The sequence below is a fragment of the Callorhinus ursinus genome, unplaced genomic scaffold (assembly GCF_003265705.2).
Source record: "Callorhinus ursinus isolate GAN/ISIS: 27379988/994484 unplaced genomic scaffold, GSC_fseal_2.0 scaffold5, whole genome shotgun sequence".
NCBI lineage: Eukaryota > Metazoa > Chordata > Mammalia > Carnivora > Otariidae > Callorhinus > Callorhinus ursinus.
The window spans coordinates 72,321,761-72,337,965 of NW_027397067.1; the positions used below are offsets into that span (position 1 = coordinate 72,321,761).

Consider the following 16,205-nt stretch of genomic DNA (forward strand, 5'->3'; position numbering starts at 1 on the left):
AGATATTTGGGAGGTCAGATTAGAGCAGCAATGTTGGGAAATATCAAAGGTTGCTGCTCAATGTCCACAATAGCCAAACTGTGGAAAGAGCCAAGATGTCCATCGACAGTGAATGGATAAAGAAGAGGTGGTATATACACACAATGGAATATTATGCAGCCATCAAAAGGAATGAGATCTTGCCATTTGCAATGACGTGGATGGAACTGGAGGTTGTTATGCTGAGTGAAATAAGTCAATCAGAGAAAGACATGTATCATATGACCTCGCTGATATGAGGAATTTTTAACCTCAGGAAACAAACTGAGGGTTGCTGGAGTGGTAGGGGGTGGGAAGGATGGGATGGCTGGGTGATAGACATTGGGGAGGGTATGTGCTATGGTGAGCGCTGTGAATTGTGCAAGACTGTTGAATCACAGATCTGTACCTCTGAAACAAATAATGCAACATATGTTAAGAAAAAAAAAGAAGAAGATAGCAGGAGGGGAAGAATGAAGGGGAGTAAGTCAGAGGGGGAGACGAACCATGAGAGATGATGGACTCTGAAGAACAAACTGAGGGTTCTGGAGGGGAGGGGGTGGGGGGATCGGTTAGCCCGGTGATGGGTATTAAAGAGGGCACGTTCTGTGTGGAGCACTGGGTGTTATGCACAAACAATGAATCATGGAACACTACATCAAAAACTAATGATGTAATGTATGGTGATTAACATAACAATAAAAAATTTAAAAAAATGTTGCTGCTGAGCTGGCCTCTCATATCTGAGTCTCTTCACATAAAAGCACAGGAGCCCTGAGATTTATCCTAACCAAGATCCATGCCCTCCTGATGCATTTCAATGACCTCCTTACTCATAGGCACTTAGGACAGATCAAAGCCCAGATGAGAAGCCCAGAGCCCCTTCTCCCAAGTTTCTGAACATAGGGTCTGCCTGAGAATCTGGGGGTTCAGGTGAAAATCAGCATCACAGGTCCCAGTTATGCTTTTGTAAACAGCATCTGAATGGGGTGGAGCAAGTCATAAATCCTCTTAAACTCACCATCTGGTTTGGCCCGTGACTTTTCTTTGGGAATTGTCTTATACAACATACAGAGTGAAAATCCATTTTTCCTACTGTCCTCTCACTTCATGGATGGCCACGAACTTTGGTAGTCCTTTCATCAGGTTGTGGCAGCAAATACATCCTTCCCAGTAAGATTTCCGGCTGAAGGTGTACTCTCCAGAAACATCCAGTTTTGTTGAGTCAGAAACACTGTAGTTCTTATGGATCGCATATTCCAATTGCAAAACACCCTCTAAAGCATCCCTGGAGATACTGCAAATCCGCTGACATAGTTGCAGTGCTGGCATCTGGGGAAGTCATCACTAATTCTCCTAGTTAAGTCCTTTCCAAAAAACTTGTTCCAAGAACACAGGGAATCAAGGGATGCTTCTTTACAAAATGATTCTGTGGACCAATCAGTTTAGGGAATACGGATCCATTATGGTTCATTGCATCATAGCCACTCAGCACGTGTTTGTTCAGAGACTTACAGTACATGTCACTGAAATTAAGGTACTGATAAATTCTGCAGAAATGAGATTTAAAACTCTGTATTTTCCAAACTTAGAACCACAAAATGCTTTTTGGCTCAAATCACCTCTACATGTTCCATGAAATATCATTTGGGAAACGTTGGTCTGAAGTTCTTCCCTGTTTTTGTTCACAATTCTACCTGGGGTCCTGTCTCTGATCGCTGAGTAAGATCCTATTAACTTCCCTCCATGTGCCCCTCTTCAAGTGTATAGAATCAGACCCAATGCAAATGACATCTGACCTTGTGCTGGAGTCTAGATACCTGCCATAATATGATCTACTAAACAATTCCTCAGCACATTCTATTTTATGCATTCAAACATGGAGCATCTAAGCTGCATGCCTTACCACTACTTTAAAAACCAATTATCTTGATGAAGTCCCTAAAGCTCATTTTTGCTTTTGTTTCACTAGCCTTTAGAGATGTATCTTGAAAGAAGTTGCTGTGGCCAATGTCAAAGAGATTACTGCCTATGTTCTCCTCTAGGATTTTGATGGATTCCTGTCTCACATTGAGGTCTTCCACCCATTTTGAGTTTATCTTTGTGTATGGTGTTAGAGAATGGTCGAGTTTCATTCTTCTGCATGTGGCTGTCCAATGTTCCCAGCACCATTTATTAAGAGACTTGTCTTTTTTCCACTGCAAATTTTTTCCTGCTTTGTCGAAGATTATTTGACCATAGAGTTGAGGGTCCATATCTGGGCTCTCTATTCTGTTCCATTGGTCTATATGTCTGTTTTTGTGCCAGTACCATGCTGTCTTGGTGATCACTGCTTTATAATATAGCTTGAAATCGGGCAACATGATGCCCCCAGCTTTGTTTTTCTTTTTCAACATTTCCTTGGCGATTCGGGGTCTTTTCTGATTCCATACAAATTTTAGGATTCTTTGTCCCAGCACTTTGAAAAAGATCATTGGAATTTTGATCGTGATGGCATTGAAGGTATAGATTGCTCTGGGTAGCATAGACATTTTAACAATGTTTATTCTTCTGATCCATGAGCATGGAATGTTTTTCCATCTTTATGTGTCTTCTTCAATTTTTTTCATGAGTGTTCTGTAGTTCCTAGAGTATAGATCCTTTACCTCTTTGGCTAGGTTTATTCCGAGGTATCTTATGGTTTTTGGTGCTATTGTAAATGGAATCATTTCTCTAATTTCTCTTTCTACAGTTGCATTGTTAGTGTATAAGGAAGCAACTGATTTCTGTGCATTGATTTTGTATCCTGCCACATTACTGAATTGCTGTATGAGTTGTAGTAATTTGGGGGTGGAGTCTGCACAGCAAAGGAAACAGTCAACTAAACAAAGAGGCAACCCACAGAATGGGTGAAGATATTTGCAAATGACACTACAGATAAAGGGCTGGTATCCAAGATCTATAAAGAACTTCTCAAACTCAACACCCAAAAAACAAATAATCAAGTCAAAAAATGGGCATAAGACATGAACAGACACTTCTCCGAAGAAGACATGCAAATGGCTAACAGACACATGAAAAAATATTCATCATCATTAGCCATCAGGGAAATTCAAATCAAAACCACATTGAGATACCACCTTACACCAGTTAGAATGGCAAAAATTGACAAGGCAAGAAACAACAAATGTTGGAGAGGCTGTGGAGAAAGGGGAACCTTTTTACACGTTGGTGGGAATGCAAGTTGGTACAGCCACTTTGGAAAACAGTGTGGAGGTGCCTCAAAAAATTATAAATAGAGCTACCCTATGACCCAGCAATTGCACTCCTGGATATTTACCCCAAAGACACAGATGTAGTGAAAAGAAGGGCCATATGCACCCCAATGTTCATAGCAGCAATGTCCGCAATAGTCAAACTGTGGAAAGAGCTGAGATGCCCTTCATCAGATGAATGGATAAAGAAGATGTGGTCCATATATACAATGGAATATTACTCAGCCATCAGAAAGGATGAAGACCCAACTTTTACATCCACATGGATGGGACTGGAGGAGATTATGCTAAGTGAAATAAGTCAAGCAGAGAAAGTCAATTATCATATGGTTTCACTTATTTGTGGAACATAAGGGATAGAATGGAGGACATTAGGAGAAGGAAGGGAAAAATGAAGGGGGGGGCGGGAATTGGAGGGAAAGACGAACCATGAGAGACTATGGACTCCGAGAAACAATATGAGAGTTTTAGAGGGGAGGGGGTTGGGGGGATGGGTTAGCCCAGTGATGGGTATTAAGCAGGGCATGTACTGCATGGAGCACTGGGTGTTATATGCAAACAATGAATCGTGGATCACTACATCAAAAACTAATGGTGACTAACATAACATAAAAAATTAGACATCACCTTCTCCAGGAAGCCTGCTTGAGCCTGCACTTATTCTCAGAAGAGCAGTTACTGTGATGTAGTTTGTCTGTTCCTTTAGGCTATGATCCCCTTGAGGATCAGGCACTGTGTTTTATCCATAACTGAATCTCAAGCATCTGGAATATTTGGTAGGTTCTTAATAAGTATGTGTCGAGTGAATGCGTGCATGCATGCGTGAATGAGCGGCTATAAGGTTGAGAGACTATAGAGCACTAATAAGGGCATTGTTTCCAAACTCTTGCTATCAAAAGCCCTGTAATTTTTTTCCTATTCTCTCCCAAGTGGACTCTGATTGGGAAAGATTCTGTTTAGCAAACTGTGGTTATTAAATAAAACCTGGTTTCTTTTTCTACCATTCAATCAAATGCCTAGTATTTGATCAGCAGGAAGTAAAAGGCATTAGCACACAGCTGAATATAATTCCAGCCAAGAGCAAGAGCCTTGAAAGGCAGCCTTATGATGCTTGTCAACATGAGGTTTTACCCAGGTTTTTGGAATCCAGAGAATGCACCACCCCCTTACTACCTCCCAGTGCTGGCCACTGAAGCACCAGAGGTCACAGATGACAAAGACCAAAGCCTGGATTCACATCAGCCTGAGTGGTTGCCACAACACAGCCTGAAGTGGAGGTTGAAGTCATCATTGTGAGTGCCTCTGGGAGATGGACATGGCAGTCTTGAGATTTAGCTGTAGGCGGTTGTGATCGGGACCCCACAGTATGGGCCAGCTTGTTGCTGATCTGGGAAAGACCCAGAGAAAATGCCAAGTCCAGCAGGCTCAGTGCCTTCCTCTCTTGTGCTGAGATGTCTTATCTTTTCCCAAGACCCTGCTTGCTTCCAGGCTCAGGCTGGAGCCTGCACTCAGAAGCAGGAAAGGCTGAGGCTTCCTCAGCCAACTCCTGCTTTGCTCCTGCATTGCCTCCCTGGAAGCATCTCCCTGTGCCTGCCCTGGAGGTCTCTGCAGCTCTACATCAAACTTGCCACCTGCACGGTTTGAGTTGTGCAAAAGGCGGAGGTTTCTACCTCACTCAGTTCCAAACCCACTTCCCAGGTCCTACAAATGTAAGAAGAAATGGCCAGGAACAAACACTAAGCCTGAATAAGAGTACCCAGCGGCACACATTAGAGCTATTTTTTTCTCTGTTTATTAAAACTCCAATCCCACCCCCAGAATAGAAAGCTCCTACCTTTTTAAAAAAGAAAGGTTTTTTTTTTTTTCTTTTTTTTCCCTAAGCTCACTTCTTAGGAAAGCTTTGAGGTGATCTAATCCAGGATGATTTTCATTCAGTGCTTCAGGGGTAACGTTTGCTGTGTTTGAAAGAGACACAAATATTTCCCCTCCAATCTAGGGGTAGGGGAGCAGAGATTTCCTTGGAATGTGGTACATACTGTTTTCCTGGTGAGGAGGCTCTAAGTGGCATTTGGGTAAGTACTGAGTTGGGGGACCCTTGGGAAACTATCCCTATGGGGCTTCCTGGAACCCACTGCTAACATTTCTTCCCCTTATAGGAATGTTAGCGTTAGCAAACTGGACCATCCTCCATAAACGAGGTTATGGAGTGTTAGTCAAGACTGTTACAATTTTCCTCATCTATACTAAAAGAAAATGAAGAATCACATTCAGATTACATGCCCAACAGTACTTACTTCTCTTTTATGTTCTGGATATTTATGTCACCATAATCTGTCTTCCAAACAAAGCCAAATAATAGCCAATGAGATCTTCTTGCAGGAGAGGTCTATGTGGTATTGCTATGGGAAGAGGTTTCAGTAATTTTCATAAGCTCCTAGCTTCTGCTCCAAGAAATGAAATAACAAGGGGGCGGTTTGCTGAAATAGTCCAGAAGTTTCCAGTCAGCCTGTGCTGGATTCCAGCAACCCTGTGTAACTTGGTTCCCAAACTTCAATCATGAGCATGAGTCCGGGGCCCAGACTATCTGGGCAATCATTGTTTTCCAGCTTTCAGCTGAACTGAAAGTTTGCAAATATTGTCTGGATGGTACATTTGATGAGGAATCAAAGTTGTATGAAATTCTTTCATTGGCCTTTGTCACTCTGTGTCCTGAAATTTATGATTAAGAGAATAAAACAGTGATGTGGCAGGTACCCTACTTCTGGTAGATCCCACAAGAAGAATTTTCTAGAATTTGCTACTTATATAAAGCCCGCATCCTCGCTCTTGAACTTTCAACTAATATTGATAAGCCAGATCATTAAGACAGTTTCTTCATTTGGGGGTTTAGGTCTCAGACATGCTAAGCTCTCTTCCCAGTGTGCTTTGTCTGACAGTTAATGCTTTGCTCCTTGCCTCAGTTCATCCTATCGGAGGCTCATCGTCTTGGAAACTCACTGGTTTTGGTTCTCTTTGAATGAGGTGTGGGCAAATGGTCCGCTGTGGTCAAACTTCAGGCCAACCACAGAGCTCTCAGAATAAGGGGGCTCAGAGCCCACAGAGGGAATCACCAATGTCCCAGATTTTGTCCCCAAGCTCTGGCTCAAGACCGCAGAGCCAGGTTAACCCAGGACAAGTGGTGCCTGACATGGATTCTGTCCTGCCTGAGAAGATTGTTTGGCTCTGTTCAGCCGATCCTTTATTAAGCTAATTCAGGATTTCTTACTCTGATAATATCCTTTGAGTTTCTCAGAAAGATGCTCATCTTGGGATGGGAATGTGATTGTGCTTGAGTCACTAAACACTTGGGCCATTTTTAATCAAAAAGAGTCGCTAAACTGTAGAATTGGCTGAAACAGAACTTGGCACAACCATTCAGATGTAGCCACTTTGAAGCCACATGATTTGAGGCAAGCTGCCAATCGAAGTTTTAGCTTTTAAAATATCACATCCGTTGTGATGCGTGGATTACATATGTAAACCCCAGCACTGACCTCATCTCAGGATCAAGCTGGAATGAGTAAAAGGGATGGGGCAAGCCCAGGGAGGGAGGCAGGATTCCTGCTCAGGACATGACTCATGAGTTGGAGAGACTCTGACACATTAATGGTTTGTGTATAGGGCCACAGGGCTGGTGTGGATCAAAGGACTTGTAACGCTGTAATAACTGGACCAAAATGTCAACTAGGTTGCGGTTGGAGAGGTAACCACTACACACTGACCAAATGACCTTCGGGGTTAACAAAATGGGTACTTTCAGCTCAGGAAATGAATCAACAAACATATGAGGACCTAAGTTATTTGGTTTTGTGTGTGTGTGTGTGTGTGTGTGTGTGTGTGTGTGTGTGAACATCTAAGATGTATATTTTTCAGAATGTCAGTGCCACAGGGGAAAATGGAAGTGTGTGTGGGGGCGGGGCACGTTTGTGGGTGGAGTGTGTATGTGTGTGTTCTTAGAAATTTGAAGAGAATTGAAATATAAGCATTACCAAAACGTTTATTTTTTGTAAGGTTCTGAAGTAACTCGTTTTATGTAGGAATAAGGAATAAGTGGAGCACTGGGTATTATACGCAAACAATGAATCATGGAACACTACATCAAAAACTAATGATGTAATGTGTGGTGATTAACATAACATAATAATAAAAAAATGGTTCAGAAAAACCTATAATTATATGCATATGTGCAAAACAAAGAGGATAAAGCAAATTAGCAAAATGTGAGCAATTGGAGAATCTGGGTGAAGGGCATAAAAGAGTTCTTTGTATTATCCTTGAAGATTTTTGTAAGCTTGAAATTATTTAAAATAAAAGTTACCAATAAAAATAGAAAAAAAAAAGAGAAAGAAGTATTATAAATGTGAGTTGCTGATAAATGACTCCTGTTCGGTGTTTTAAAAAGTCTCTCTGTCTGGGGTTTTTTTTTCAGGCTCCTTTCTGCAATTTGTTAATTAAATCTGGTTATTGATGTTTTTCTTAATTTGGTTCCAGTGGAGCTACAATAACTGACCTTCAAGAGCCCAACGTCTCTTACTTCTCATCAGGTATGGTAGGACAGAACCCGGAAAAGAAGCTACTCAGGTCATGTTACGTCTTTGGGACACTGTGTCTTCTACTTCCTCTTACATGCTGGGGCCTTGAGATGTGAGTAAACCTTTCACAAAGTTCCATCAGTACCCAAGAAAGTATAAGGCAGGGCAATACCTTTTTGACCTAAGTGAAGTAAAAATAAGTACATGCATGAATAACCAAAATGAGGCTGTTGAGGCCACCAGAAATGTCAAGCATTTGCTCTGCACTGGAATGAAAATCACCTGAGAGTGGTAACCCTCGCCTCCCTGTGCAGAGCCACAGCCATGATGGTGGGCTATGCCACATGCTACCCCACCGCTTTAAAAAGTGGGCATGCACACTCATTCACATCAGATGCAATTTTGTGTGGAAATAAAAACCTTCATACATATGCCTTGCACTGGGTCAAAATAATAAAAAGTATCCTTGGTGGCGAAAAGAGGAAAAAATTTGATGCAGCTCAATGAAGAAATTTTACATTGAAGAATCTTATCCCGGTCATTGGTCACATTAGCGCCAAGGTTAATAAAACTGAGATCCCAGTTCAAGGATATAATGGAGTCAGGGGAAAAAAAATCCAGATTTTTGTTCTTTCTTTTGCTACGTATCTTCAAATATTTAAAATATCATACATTAACTTTCTCCTATTTAAGATACCAAGAGTTCATTGGTTCTGGTTCCTCAGGCCACAGTTTTGTGACTCCCCGAACAACAAGTCAACCCCTAGTGAAAGTCAAGTCCGGCCGGTTTGTTTAGAAAAGTTTCAGCCAGGTATTGACCATTGGGGAAGCATAGGCCGTGTGTTGTACACTTGCCAACTAATGCACATTTGCAGGCCTGAGATCCCACATGAGCCACAAGCTCACCTCTACCTTTCTCTCTCCCACCTTTGGCTAGCTCTGGAACTTCACAGAAAAGGATGATTAGTCAAAGTTAATGGATCAAATTGCCTACTTAATCCACTCAACACTCCCCGAAGGCTTCAAATCCACTTGCCTGTCTGAAGAGAGTGAAAAACCAGACCCCTCTAATGACTCTCCCTGGCTCAACCCAGAGGCTATATTCCGAGTCAGGGCTAAGGAGAGCCTGGGGAGATTTGTTGTCAGAAAAAAACATGTTACGGGAAGAGTGCAGACGCACTGCAGGGAAATGGACGAAGCCCTCCATTTTCTCTGCCCAAACAGCCTGCAGATGTCCCATCCAGGGAACATCAAGACTTAATCTGATGTTAAATAGTTAAAAATAAACTGCGGATGGAGAAAAATCCGCCTGTGATTTCCTGCATACAAGACTGAATGTGGACAATTAGATATTCAGCAGCTTATCACAGAAGCAGCAAGGTCTGAGAACACACCTTCTTTTCCTTTAAAACTAATACCCAGTATTTCAGGCATCTTTAGGAGTGGGAATTTCAGGTCAGAGTTCTTGGGGGTTTGGGGGGAGAAGCAGGTGTTTCTTCTTGAGCAGCAGATGGTGGCCTTGTCATCCCTCTCCTCCTGGGATCTTGCTCTCTCACCCTTGGCCTACCTCCTACTTGTCTGTGGGTCTCAGCTTTACAGTCACTTCTTTGGGAAGATCTTCCCCAACTACCCTGGTTCAATTTTCTGTCCTTTACTAACACTGTCCTGCTGGAAGGATAGCAAGTTCACACTGAGCTGTTGACCTGGCGGTGATCCCAGGAACAATGAGGTCTTTTGACAACTTGGACCTCCTTTCTCATCTCTCTCCCCAGCCCCCGGCACAGTGCCTGGCACCTGGCCTTTACTCAAAGAGGAGCCAAGTAATGAATGACTGAATGAGCAAACAAATGAACACCTTGATGGGAAGTGACTTGCTATCATCAGGTGGATCACAGAGGTAAAATGAGCTTGAATTTAGAGAGTTCTTCTTGTGGGCATTGGTTTACACAAAAAAGGCACCCACCACTTTGCCCCGTGCCCTTTAGGGGCAGAAACCCAAGTGAAGACACCAAACCCAGGGATCAACACTACTCAACAGAACACAATGATCATGTTGAAAGCAAGATGCTGAAAGAAGGCAAAGTGTGATGATGTTTGTGATGATGTCTGGGTGTTTAGCTCATATAATCAAAACTCAACTATCCGGAGTGCTGAGAGATTGCATTGTCTAGTTAGGTAAGATTTTACCTCAAATATTTCCAGTGTTTTGCTTTAACTTGTTGCTGAGCTTGATATTGATGTTTTAAGACAGTTCACTGGATGATAATTGTGCTAAGCTGCCATCCTATATACTAGGATAACTGTAAACAGTAGGTGGCCCCATTGCTTCCTGGTGAATTATGTGTTTCCTGAGCTTTGGAGGGTGGGATTCTGAGGTGTGGGTAACTCCCTGGCACAGCCACGGACTCCCGGCATGCGTCTGCGGCTGAGAAATGGAATGGGCCAATGTCAGTGCTGAAAGGAAGTGACTGCCCAAGGCCTTAAGGCCGTAAGTGGAGCAATCAGGGCTCCAACTTGGTTCTCTGGAGTTTCCATTCAGGCCCTTCCCACTCTCATTTGGACAAATTTTGGGTCCTGCGGAGATCTGTCCCAGGATCATGAGACTCACAACCTACAGGACTAACCAGTTTAGTATGAGGAACCTGTGACCCTCAGCATCAGGTCAACATGAGGGTTTTGATCAGCAGGCAATCAAATGAGAATTCTTTCTTTTCTCCCTATGGACAAAGAGAGCAGGACCTAAGAAAAGTCTGGGACTGATGAAGACATAATAACCCACGAAGGTTTTTTGTCCTGCTTCCAGCCGAGCCAGCTTCACTCTCTCCACATCTCCTTGTCTCCTGGGCTCAAGATTCTCCAGTGAGAGTGGTACTACATCAAATGGTGTGTTGTCATTTTATCACAAGGTAGACATGGCAGGCTGCCCAGCTTAGCCTTTGCCACGCAAACAGCGATCACATCAGGACACTCACGGGATGAGATGCTACCTAGTATGTCAGGACAAGCTGCGGGGAAATCTGGTCATTTCCTGGAGCTTTCACAGAAAATTCCTAAATATCAGTGGCTACCCATCTTTAGTGGGTGAACACAGACACACACAGACACACACACAGACACACACTTTTGAGACTGACTGACTGACCTGGAAACAAAGTAGAAGGTAGACACCCAGCATCTACCTTCAGGTCACAAAGGGGAGGCAGTGTGGCCTGAAATCAGACATAACTGGGTTCTAATTGCAGCCCTGCTATATACTGGTTACACGTCCTTTAAGGCTATTAATTAATCTTTATGAATCACAATTTCCTCATTTGTAAAACAGGCACATCACACTTACCCTCTAAGGTTGGTACGGAAATTAAATGGAAAGGGTAGGAACAATATTCCCAACATGGCACCTGACCCCAGACCCTAGATCTCTGTTAGCATTAGCGATGCTGTGGTTATTTAGCTATACCCTCAGCAATGAAGTGCATTCACGTTCTGTTTTGTTGTGTGGAATACACAAGTTTTACCTATGTTTTCAATCTTCACAGGGCTGGCATTATTTTCATGGTAACAATGATGACCAAAGTCAGTCTACGGTGTAGAAATGACTAATATATACAATTAAGTGGCAAATGTGTATTTTTCTCGAGGTGATTCTTCTAAAAAGCCTGGAGGAGTAATAGCAAAATGTCTGGATTGGGATGCCATGGTGAATGTGAAAGGGTTGGATGGGACGGGGCTGAGGATTTCAAAGTATTTGAGGACAGAACCCAGGCACTGAGAGGGTCTTGCTTCTGAAAGAGCAGCTGCACCTCCCCTGGCCTATTGCTTGTCATAAAAATCAAGTTAAAATTATTAATGACCTCACACAATACTTTTTACTGCAACATGAAAGCTTCACCCTTTGGTATCCTCTTGTAAATGGTAAGTCTAAGATGCAGTCTGTCTGAGGATAAGTCCATTGTTGCCCCCAGAACCTATTCTCCACAAGGCAGCCAAAGTGATCTCTTAAAAATCTAAATCTGATCATGTCACTGCCCTGCTTAAAAACTTTCTATCATTTCCCTTTGAATAAAATCTAAAACCAGCAGGCTTGTAACACTGAGCTCCTGTCTCCTTTAAAACTTCATCTCATACCCCTTTCTTCTTTGCTTATGTTCTAGCTTCCTTTTTGTTCTTTTTCTTTTTTTTTTAAGATTTTTATTTATTTATTTATTGAGAGAGATAATGACAGAGAGAGAGCATGAGAGGGGGGAGAGTCAGAGGGAGAAACAGACTCCGCGCTGAGCAGGGAGCCCGATGTGGGACTCGATCCCGGGACTCCAGGATCATGACCTGAGCCGAAGGCAGTCGCTTAAACAACTGAGCCACCCAGGCGCCCTGTTCTTTTTCTAACAGACCAAAATTTTCGTACCTCAGGGTCTTTGCACTACTGTTTTCTCTGTCTGCAAAGCTCTTCTCCTGGTTATTTGCATCTACAGTCCTCTCAGCACTCAAACAGAATCTGCAGAGGCCTATATAATTCTTCTGCAGTAATTCTATCCACCTCCTACTCATATATCTCTACTTCCTTTGTAGCACTTATATGTTTTAGTTCATTGTCTGCATTCCCCATTCCCTTAAAAGGCAAACTTCCGGAAGACAGGGTCCAAGTCTGTCTGCTCACTACTGGATCCCCAGGATCTAGAATATAGAGTGCCTATTAAATAACTAAATGAATAAGAGCTCAAGCCCACAAACAGATTTTTAGATACAGCATGCAACCAGCAGAGAAATGTGATCTTTAACATAAAGATCATTTTCTTAAGTTTTCACTTCACATCTCAAGTTTTGTCTTTATTCTGAGAGATCCAATGACCATGTTGATGACTTACCCAATAATCTCACCTTGAAGTTTCTGGACATCCTCCCCTAAATGTCAACATTTTAATTTTTGGTCTACTTCAATGACCTACTTCTGCTATTACAATCTCAACTTTCAATAGTCCATCAGGGATTTAAGCTTCTTGCCTTCCAATTTTCTTACTTTCATTCCACCCATAGGCTCAGAGCATAGGAAGCCTCACTGGTAACTGAGCCTTGGGTTCAGAAAGCCAAGACACCAAATCAATGAACAGAACACCTGCCCATGTCAAGAGTTAGAGATGCAAAGCAGAAATGCTCAGTGTGTCCAAACACAACCTGGATACCAGAACTCAGAGAGCTGAACCAGCAAGTTTAACCCAAATGGATACAGATATATGGGCAGGGAAGGTGCAGGACATCAAAATCAAGAGATTATCTTCAGGCATAGACAGGGACTGGAAGATTCATACAAGGGGCCAGAGAGAATGCTTAGTGACTTCTCTTGCTCTTCCAAACCACTGATAGACTCCTGAAATGGGCGTTGGGATGGGGAGAGGGATTGCGTTGGGGTTCTTCAAAACCCAAGAACTCTCTCTTATCAACTGTGACAATTTGGCTTCCGACTTCATCACCTCATCAAATCTGCTTCCTGCCAGTGATATTTTTCAATCTAATTCCAATTGGTAGTTTTTAGTCTTCATCTTACTGGGCCTCCTCGTTATAGTTGACATGGTTGATTTCCCCTTCCTTATCAGAATGCTCTGTTCTCTAGGCTTCCATGACACCACATTCCCTAATTCTCTCCTGATCACTCTGACTGCTTCCTGTCTATTTCCATCATGGGATCCTTCCTCTCTTTCACCTCCCATCTGGTGCCTTCCAGTATCTGCCCTGTGTCTTCTTATTGTTTTATGTTACATATTCCCTACTGTGATCTGTGCCATTCTCATGCCTTGAACGAGCATGCAAATCCTGATGACTGCCAGATTCCTCTCTTGCACTGTTCTTTCATACCAGAGCTTCAGAAGTGTGTGTCCAATAGCCTTCTGGAGATCTTTCCCTGATCCATCCCAGGCTCAAGCTCCTCATGTCCCAAACTGACTTCCTAATGTTTCCCTCTGTCTCCTTCCATTCCAGTAGTGCTTATTTTAGAGGGCAGTTCTATCGTTGACCCAGTCACTCAAACAAGAAATCTGAACGTCAAACTTGACTGGTTCCTCTCCCTTGCCATCTGTCGCTATCATTTCATTCATTCATTCATTCACTCATTCATTCATTCAACAAACTGTAATCAAGCCCTTCTATTTACCAGGTAGTGTTCTAACTGCAGGCTAAACAGTGGGTAAGTGAAATACGTAATTCCTGTCTTCATGATGCATATAAACCACTGTCTGACTTTACCTCTAAAGTGTCTCTTTCCTCTGTCTCCCCTTATCTTTTATTCCTAGCAGTACCTGGCATATAATAGATGCTCTATTTATCTTTATCAAATGAATGAATGAATACATGAGAATGTAACTATCTGAACATCTGCATAGCACAGATTAGGGCTCAGCATACTGATGTCATTAACACGATTTCTAAGCACACATTATGAATTAATAGACTCTAAAACATCTGGCCAATTTAGTTGGAAACCACCCCACCCCCCAGTGAAGCATTAGTATGTTTTATTTGTGTTATGCAAACACTCAGATGGTCTGGACTGTCTGTGGAACTGACTGGGTGTCTGGCAGAGCATGGGCTTAGCCAGATCACTCCTGATCTCTTCCAGGTGCACGTCCTATCTCTGAATCACACACACGACTCACTGACTTCTAGAGCTAAGCCTAAGGATGAACTCTGAGAGCTTGTGGGCATTTCCATTGATTCAGTCACTTCCACTTGGTTATTTATGAATTTCGATACACATTCACTGGCTTGTAGGTCTGATGGCATCAAAATGAATTGAGATTATGCATGCTGAACATTGAGCAGATGGGTGGTATCCAGGTAAAACTCAGGCATCACAAGAAATGCACGGTATGCTTAAACACCGAGATTAATAATCTTTGATAATGATATGTCATCCCAAATATTTCATGACACCAGAAAATATCTTCAGGAAATCAGCAAAGAAAATATTTCCACTCTCCCTATACAATTTTGCCAGATGGCTCAATCATGAAATAAAACCAAGCATCTCCACCTCTTTCTTCTTGGTTCTCAACTATTAGTGGCAAGGTTGGGTACAACTGAGGTGAGGACAATTAGGAATTTTCCCAATTTCTACGATCAGCTTGAATAGAAAATTTTTCAAATGGAAAGACCAAAAAGGGAAAAACAGAAACACTAAAACAAAGAGAGAATTTTATGCAGTTACTGAGGTATCCAGGGTGAGGCACGCATCTCCTCTCAATAACCAGCATTCAGGCTCAAGCTAACAACAGGCAGAGGGAGCTGGGAGGACACTGTCAGTTGGCCATGCATCCACTGCAGCAAATGTACAAGACAGTTATTTTATGTAACATCAAACTGTACCATGCATACCAATCCAAGGATGGAAAGAAGTAGACATTGAACTCAATGATGACTTGTGTGGACATATAATTTGGGGGCAAATTAAACACTCACAAAAGACAAGTGAAGACCTAAAGGTAAAACTCTTACAAGGCATGTGGGCTTAGCTGGACCTACATCCTTCCCCAGTGGAATCTGATTCATGGATTGTTCCATAGCTTCTTCACACAGAACTGGAAAGAAACAGGTTAACCTGTTTTGGGGCACCCCACATCCATCTTTCAAGTGCTGAAGAAAGAGGGAAGGCTTTCATCATTTTAACCTGCTCCATTTTAAATGCCTTTAAGCAGATAGATTTGTCTTATCTGCAAGTTAATGAGAAAAGCTCAGGTCCACGGATGAGGACAATTACCCATTTATGTCCTCATAAAGCTACAGCACTCTTCACACTGCTTTCAGCTTTTGCTTGGCTCAGGAGCCTGTCGGAAACTGATTCTAAGTGTTATATACTGGCTTCTGTTTGTTTCTTTAAAAAGGTATGTTGGAGTTACACCATGAATTTACATGAATTCGACTATCCTGTACTTGGCCTAAAGGATTAAAAGTAAACTCCTAGGAGAGCAGGTGATTTTGCCTGTGCTCTGGACAAGCACGCTGGGGACAAGAGCATCTCTGAATCCCTCTGGTTCTCTCACTTCTCCAGTACATCTCGGAGTCTGAGCATCTCATTGGATTTAGAGTGATTCTGGGATTTGGAAAAAATAATTTTTTAAAATAATTTGATTATTGGTGATTTATACCTTTGTACTAACTCTGTAGCCCTATCCCTCATTTAAGATGCAAATCCACACTAAATAGGAAGAGAACTATGTGGGTGGCTTTGAAATTGCAGGCTCCTCCTAAAGCGCTCATACTCACCCTTGGCCTCACTCGGTGCTGCTTTTATATTCCCAGATCAACAGCGCCCTCCTGATTTTAAATTTCAGAGGGCAACTCAGAACTCCTGGCCTGCCAGCTCCCTGAGAAATGG

General features: G+C 42.5%; 1 protein-coding gene across 1 annotated transcript in view; it reads right to left on the reverse strand.

Moving 5' to 3' along the window:
- The window catches only part of ADCY8 (adenylate cyclase 8), a 227,133-nt gene that overhangs the window by 84,328 nt on the left and 126,600 nt on the right, over positions 1-16,205 (reverse strand). The gene's annotated exons all lie outside the window — the stretch shown is intronic.